Source organism: Nanorana parkeri, unplaced genomic scaffold (assembly GCF_000935625.1).
Source record: "Nanorana parkeri isolate BGI_ZX_2015 unplaced genomic scaffold, ASM93562v1 scaffold213, whole genome shotgun sequence".
Lineage (NCBI taxonomy): Eukaryota > Metazoa > Chordata > Amphibia > Anura > Dicroglossidae > Nanorana > Nanorana parkeri.
Window position 1 is genome coordinate 1,123,811 of NW_017306481.1, and position 8,276 is coordinate 1,132,086.

General features: G+C 40.2%; 1 pseudogene; it reads left to right on the forward strand.

The window, feature by feature from the left end:
* The window catches only part of LOC108786470, an 8,041-nt pseudogene extending 727 nt beyond the window's left edge, over positions 1 to 7,314 (forward strand).
* The last annotated feature ends 962 nt before the right edge of the window (positions 7,315 to 8,276 follow it).

Genomic DNA, 8,276 nt, shown 5'->3' on the forward strand with positions numbered 1-8,276 from the left:
CCCCCCCCACCCCCACAGTCACACACTGTTATTATTAAGGATGCACCGATACCATTTTTTCCAGTCCGAGTACCTAAACGGTTTCCATGAATTCTTAGCATAACATTAAGGTAACATTATGTCATGTTAACAAGGGCATGAATTAGCACAATGGTGACTTTTTCATGCGTGCGATTGATAAAAATTTAAATTACATTCACATGTTTACTTATGTTAGCATTGGATACTTGCGCATAGGATATGTATATATGTGTATATATCGATATATATATATACACTATATTGCCAAATGTATTGGGACGCACATGAACTTTAATGGCATCCCAGTCTTAGTCCATAGGGTTCAATATTGAGTTGGCCCACCCTTTGCAGCTATAACAGCTTCATCTCTTCTGGGAAGGCTGTCCACAAGGTTTAGGAGGGTGTCTATGGGAATGTTTGACCATTCTTCCAGAAGCGCATTTGTGAGGTCAGGTACTGATGTTGGACGAGAAGGCCGGGCTTCTCGTCCAACATCATAATCACCATAATCCCCCTCCACTAAACTTTACACTTGGCACAATGCAGTCAGGCAAGTACCGTTCTCCTGGCAACCGCCAAACCCAGACACGTCCATCAGATTGCCAGACAGAGAAGCGTGATTCGTCACTCCAGAGAACACGTCTCCACTTCTCTAGAGTCCAGTGGCAGCGTGCTTTACACCACTGCCTCTGACGCTTTGCATTGCACTTGGTGATGTAAGGCGTGGATGCAGCTGCTCGGCCATGGAAACCCATTCCATGAAGCTCTCTACGCACTGTTGTTGTGCCAAATTGAAGGCCACACGAAATTTGGAGGTCTGTAGCTATTGACTCAGCAGACAGTTGGCGACTTCTGCTCAATGTGTGTTTCACCATGCCCTGACCCTGCTCTGTCATTTTACGTGGCCTACCTACTTTGTGGCTGAGTTGCTGTTCCCAGTTGCTTCCACTTTGTTATAATACCACTAACAGTTGACCGTGGAATATTTAGTAGCAAGGAAATTTCACAGATGGACTTATTGCACAGGTGGCAACCTATCACGGTACCACACTTGAATTCACTGAGCTCCTGAGAGCGATCCATTCTTTCACAAATGTTTGTAGAAGCGTCTGCATGCCTAGGTGCTTGATTTTATACACCTGTGGCCATGGAAGTGATTGGAGCACCTGAATCCAATAATTTGGAGAGGTGTCCTAATACTTTTGCCAATATAGTTTATATATTGGCAAAAGTTGCCAATATGTTGCCATATATATATGGGAGGCAACCTGTCAAACTTAAATTGACATTGTTTTGCTTGATTGGTGAAGTTTGGTAACATATCAGGCGGAAAGAGAAGTTACACAGCACAGATTTAGGAGGCAGACACCCCAAGCCCACATATAAGAAGCTCTCTGGCATCTGGCTGCAGTGGAATACATAGAACTCAGACTAAGGTAAATTGAGTAGATGTTCTTATTTTAGCTCAGATGAAACGTTTCCTGCATAGCAGTGACATTTAATGGACTGATTCTTCATATTCCTACGAATTGCACTTTATTTGCAGATTTATATGTAATACTTCATATCCTTTAATAGCTGTTCTCTAGAATGTGTTCTGCTATAACAGAGCTTATTGATCCTTCTCTTTTGTAGTACTGAGTGATGGGCCACTGACTGGTTATTATCGCTTGCGGCAATTCCATTTTCACTGGGGAGCTACAGACAAAGATGGATCTGAGCATGTAATAGATGGACAGATGTATTCTGGTGAGGTAAGATGGCCTGCGGTGGGGAAGAAGCAATTATTACTGCTACTATTAATAATATAACATTAGGGGGGTCCACAGACGTGATAATAGCACTAATACCAATAATAATTATAATATACAACCTATTGTAAGATCCCAATATTTTTTAAACTAAGTATATTTTATTGCTTGTAACAACAGTATATGACATTTTATAAAAAATGGATAGAGTCACTTTATATAAATTATTTATAAATATTTTGTTCTTTTTGTTCTCAAAGTTGCACATTGTTCACTGGAATTCACAGAACTATCCATCCTTTGAGGAAGCCATTAAGCATCCCGATGGCTTGGCTGTAATAGGAGTGCTGCTAAAGGTATTCTGATCAATCTTTGTTTTATTTGTATCATTTTTCAATTTTTGATCTGTAACAGTTATCAAACTTTAAAACTGAAGTTTAGTTTGCCTTCCCCTTCTACCCCTGTTTCCCATCTACAAAACCCTGAGTATTATTTACCCAGAATGCAAGGTGTCCTGTGAGTGGGTGCGGGTGATCCTGCCATTTATCCACCCATTCACAGAACATCTTGCATTCTGTGTAAATAGCACTAGGAGTTTTGTGAGTGTGCGAGAGGGGTGGAAGAGGAGGGTGAGCGGCGCTGAGCCTTTATTGCTGCAGATGAGGCCATTAACCCATACAGTGCCAAGTTCACCCCCATGAGGATGATCTGGTATCACTGAAGGGAGGATTTTTACACTTAGCCAGCAGTATGTAGGATACACTTCACTGGAGGTAAGTTCTGTCCTTGGTGCTGTATCCCAAAAAATAAATTAACTAACCTTCAACTTTAAAGTAGACAGTTGAATCTTTATTGCAGCTGCAGAAATCACCCAATATATAAATAAAAGCATATCAATAAAGCCCTGAAATTAAAATTGGCTGATAATGCTGCCTTACTCTCATAATTTGAATGCATATGCAACTATATTTAAATATGGGTTAACCGTCTATTTAAAACTACATGTAAGTATTTCTATCATGACTATGTATAACCCCTTACACTTTACAATGCTAAACTAATTTGTGAAATATTGGATTAAAGTGGTACTACAGCATTTAACCTCCCCCCCCAACCACGCCATCATAAAAAAAAACAAAAAACAATTTTTAAATTATTTCCAGCAGTTTTCTAGACGGCCTGCTGGTGAGGTGATGTTGGGGGTTTACTCTTCCTTCTCCAGTGGTGCCGTGGGGGGTGGATTCTTCCTGGAATGAGTGTCACTCTAATACTGATGTGTGAGCACTGTTCAGTCCTGGAGTACTTTGGGCTGCAGAGAATAGGCAGAATGACGCAAGTGTCGTTCTACCTGAAGAGACCCACTGGCCCTGGACCACGGAGGAAGCTGGGGCAGCACTGGAGTGTGAAGAGTGTAGGTAGAAATTTGTAGTTTTTATCAACACAAATTAGGGGATCTAAAAATAATTAAAAAAATTATGCAGATCTACTTTAAAAACTTTGACTGGTAATATCAATCAAACCGAATTTGTTGTGAGCAGCTTAGCTCCATCTGATTGGGGCTGCACTCACTTCATGTCAGTCACAGACTTGCTTTCAAGAGTCTGTTGTCTTATCTGTATGTACAGTACATGTAACAAGAGCTGTCTTCTCTAAATGCACCAAGGTTGGTGCACGTGAGAGGGGTTTTAGCCCTTATTCACACCTATATTTTAGGTGCGATTAGTGATTCCTGCAGCAGGAATTTCGAGATTTCCGGAAGCAGGAATCTCTAATCTGCCATTTACAAGCGGCAGCTGTCACCCGTTCAAGTGACATCGGGTGACAGCAGCTACATTTGAAAGTGGCAGAATGCTGGCACACCGCATGCAATTGTATGTGATATGATTACATGAGTTAGGAATCAATCAATATCCCTGGATGCATCGATTGTGCATCCAGGGATAGTGATCTCTTCCTAGGTGCATGTAATCTTATCGCGTATGATTACATGCAGTGTGCCACCGTTCTGCCGCTTTCAAATTCAGCCTTTGTCACCCGATCAATAACTTGAACGGGTGATAGCTTCCACTTGTAAACAGCAGATTAGAGATTCCTGCTGCAAGAAATTGCAAGTTCCTGTCGCAGGAATCCCTATATGCCCCTTAAGTATAGGTGTGAATGTAGCCTAACAAATCCAGTACAACTCACACTCTGCAGCTGCTGGCAGGAGGCAGAGTTTTCTAATCATACTGTAGCTGCTTTAAGAAAGAAAATTAATTGTAAGACATTGAACACCTTTTGTGTTGGTGCACATGAAATGTATCACACTGATCGAACTGAAAGTTAATTTGGGCTTTAAACATTTTTCTTTCAAACAATTTTTCTTCAAACAATTCACAAATTGTGAAGGCCACCTCTATATCACACAAGCAGACATACAAGGTGCATGCAGGGCCTGCCAAATCTTCTAAAGTATATGTATGCCCAAAACTTCTATGACATTTCATTTTTCTCAGATTTTTTTTATGGAGGTTTCATGTTTAGGTTCTGTTTGGCAAAAGCAGGCCCCCAGCTTAGGTTGGAGTCCATTCTCCGCTGGTCTGGTATGAGAGACAGAGGCAGGAAACAGGAGTATAGGGTTGGAGGGAGGAAAGAGATTAAGATGGTATGTGTTTGGTGAATTTATCTATAGAGTTATTCGTGTTGTGATCTCAGATGGGTTATCTGCAGTCCTTCTTTTACCTTGGAGAAGCTGTTTGTCAACATCCATAAACTAATTGCAGTGCACTGATAATGTTTGTATACCTTATTTTGCTGATGGGGAAAAATTCATTAATCTGGTTACAGCGGTAATTCAAAGAGGGATCAAAGTGCAATTCTAGCATAAGATTTTTCTTTTTTTTTTATGGGAAAAGAGCCCTGTAAACGTGTTGGTAAAACATCAGCATGAATAGATATTAAAGTTGATTAAATTGATGACTTGCACCTGCAGATCATAGTTCAGACTGCGCAATTTATTTCCTTTTTATGCTTCGGTAATGATGGCTATCATGCTACTTTAATTACAGCTAATGTCCGTATCTGTGTTTTATTGCAGATTGGAGAACCAAATGCTGTACTTCAAAATATAATTGATAATCTGGACAAAGTAAAAACAAAGGTATACATCACACACACCAGATTGAACAGTCATACTTTAATCTAGGTGATAGGACATGTAGGCATATTGCCCAGAGCCTTCAAAAGTTTTAGACCTAATAAAAAAAAAAAAAAACTCTTCAACTTTTTTACAGCTCTTTTTTTATTTATTGCTGGAGGTGTAGGAGAGTTTTTATTGTTATATTTACTTTTTGTTGCACTAAAGTCAAATGCCACAGCTGCACCACCTTTGTCACTACTGCCATGTCTGGAGTTTGTTTCTTGGTGACCTGTGCAGGCCTACTGGAACCTTGTATCTTATGTACATGGAGCTTAGAGTAAAATATGAAGGGCTGGTGCACAGCTAGGCGATTTATCACGTGGATTTAGCCGCGTGATAACAGAGATCTGCATGTAAGTAAATTCAGGCTGTTCACACCTTTGCTTTGTGTCACGCGGCCAAAATCGCATGTCTCGCAAAAAGGTGCAGGAGCTATTTTCGGGCTGTTGTCGCACGGTTTGGGTCCCATAGAGATCTTTAGAGAGAAGGCCTAAATATAACTGCGCTCACCCAGAGTGTAATAAAATCTACTTTTAGTTAGTAAGTATAGTGTCACTGCACGTATTGTGGCTCTTATATTAGGGAACCTGTTTGATGGTGTCATAAATTGCAGTAACAGGACCTAATCTTAGATTTCAATTCAACCCTCGTGTATAATCCTGACAGAATAGATGTTTCCAGTATTTAATAATCCAGGTTCATGGATTAGTAAAATGGGTAGTAATCTGTAACCTGGACATTGCAGATTACTATCAATTTTACCAGCCCACCATCTTGGATCAGTGCCACAACAGAACGGACAACTACAACCAGTCACACCCTGCATGGCCCAGTCCTGGCCCTGATTCAGAACTTTTTGTTACTATTCCCCGCCCCCCCATTGCTACAAAAGTAGCATAATCAGTGGTGTGTTTATTACGTAGAGGAATGTTCAATAGTACATGCTTCCCTGATATTAGTTTGTGAGGGTGGCAGTTGGTTTACTTAGGATGAAAAGCTTAGCCAATGTTACTATATGTTATTTATGCTAGAGGCCATACTAGTTAAGTGATAAAGTCATCAGATTCTACTAACAGCAATTGTTGTGATTGTTCTTTCTAGAATAAAGAATACATTTTCCCAGCATTTGATCTGTCAGATTTGCTACCTAAGGATAAAAACTACTGGACATACCTTGGATCTCTAACGACGAGTCCATTCCTGGAATGTGTGACCTGGATTGTCCTCCAGGAGCCAATCACCATCAGTTCAGAGCAGGTAAGAAGCTCTTGATTTGAATAGTATATACCCTCAGTACTTTGAAGCACTTAGAAAGCCTTTGTGCCTACAGAAGCATTGAGCCGGCCACTGCCAACCACGTTCTGGAAACTGTAAAAAATTAATCAAGGCAACTGGACTTGCTGTATTTTTCTTGTAGCCATTTTACTGGTCATCCGATCAGCTTTCTCAATTCAGAATTGAGAAAGCTGGTCAGATAACCAGTGAAACGTCTTCAAGGAAAATACAGCAAGTTCAGTTACCTTGATTTATTTTTTACAGATATACCATGACCTGGATGAATGAGAACCTTCACAGACACCTTCTGGAAACGCTAGTTGTCTGGCAGTCATGCATCAATGTAATGATGTTGGTATTTTTTTGAGTTACTGCATTGAGCATCCTGCAAATTAAGCCAGAGATCTCAATCTGTATATTTGTGTTCAGTCAGGAATTCAGAAAACATGGAGGGCATCAGATTAGCATGACTACCAGGCAACTAGCAATTCTAGAAGGAGAAGCAACCAATGGCAACCTAAAAAGCAAACCTTTAAATGTTAGTTCCTTGGCTGTCATGCCGAACCTTGAGATAATGACCCTGGACAAGTATGCAGAGCCAAAGTTCTGACTTTGACACTATGAATATACTGTATGTTCCAAGTCAGTGGCTTGGAATGCTTTGAAACCAGAGACAGCCAGGCAACTAGCATTTCAGAAGTAGGATAACAATGGCAGCCTCTATATTTATTTCCACAAATGTGTAAGAAAGGGACAGAGGAAATCTTTAGAAATCCTACATTCAGGTGCTTAGTTTTCCTTTATTCATAGTAGCAGATTGTTTTTCTATACTTGGAAATCTTGATCCAAGGCAATGAAACCACAATACCTCATTGGCCAGATGCCCGGTCTTTAGGACTCCAAGCTTAAATGATCATTTCATGAACATTGTAAATGACAGTTAACATTTCTCTAACCTCAATCCACAGCTACAGCACTTCCGATGTTTGCAGTGCTCATCAGAGAATGAAGATCCAGAGTTCATATTAGAGAACCACAGACCACTCCAACCTCTTGAAAGCAGATTAGTGAAAACATCACGCAAACAGTTGGCACCTAAACTTTAAATGTACCTCTACTGCAATGTTATATCAAGAGCTGATGCCACATGAAGATAATCAAACTCCAACTTCTCCGGAAGACTAATAGTGTGCAGAGTTATCCACTTCCAAAAGGTTTTCTTCCAAATTAACAAACATTGTAAAATAACCGTTCTATGCCGCCATCCGTTTATCCAGTGTTTACAGTAAACCGCATAGACCTGCTGATACCTGAAAAGCAATAACCATACTTGGATTCTTTGCTGCCAAGCAGCTCAGTCTACATTTGGCTAAAATGCTTCTGTATATGTATATAAAATGTTATATATTGCTGTATCACAGCATGCCTCATTGTTACATTATATCATTTTTACATTCTAAAGAAGAGTTTATTAAACAGTAACTTATTACAATACAACTTACACGTTTATGAAAAGTAGCAAAGCAGAATGAAAATAAAATTTACCAGGTATGTCTTAGCTACAAAGGGTTACTTCAGCCTATCAGAAAAGAGGACATTTCCAAGCAATAGGTGGCGAGAGACCTGTCCACCCTCAAATATCCACCTTCTGTTCATAATGGGACCTAACTGGTTGCTTTAGGCTTCTGTTTGTACTGGGACCTAATCGGTTGCTATGGGCTTCTGTTCTTCCTGGAACCTACTTGATTGCTCTGTGCTTCTTTACATACTGGAACCTAATTGATTGCTATGGGTTTCTGTTCATCCTGGCACCTAAATTCTTGCTATGGACTTCTGTACATACTGGAACTTATTTGGTTGCTATGGGCTTATGTCCATATTGGGATTAAATGGATGCTATTGGCTTTGTTCATACTGGTTCCAAATTGGCTGATATGGGCTTTTGTTCACCCTGGATCATAAATGGTTGCCATGGGCTTCTGTTTATACTAGAACCTAATGGGTTGCTATGGGATTGTATTCATACTGGATCCTAATTGGTTGCTATGGGC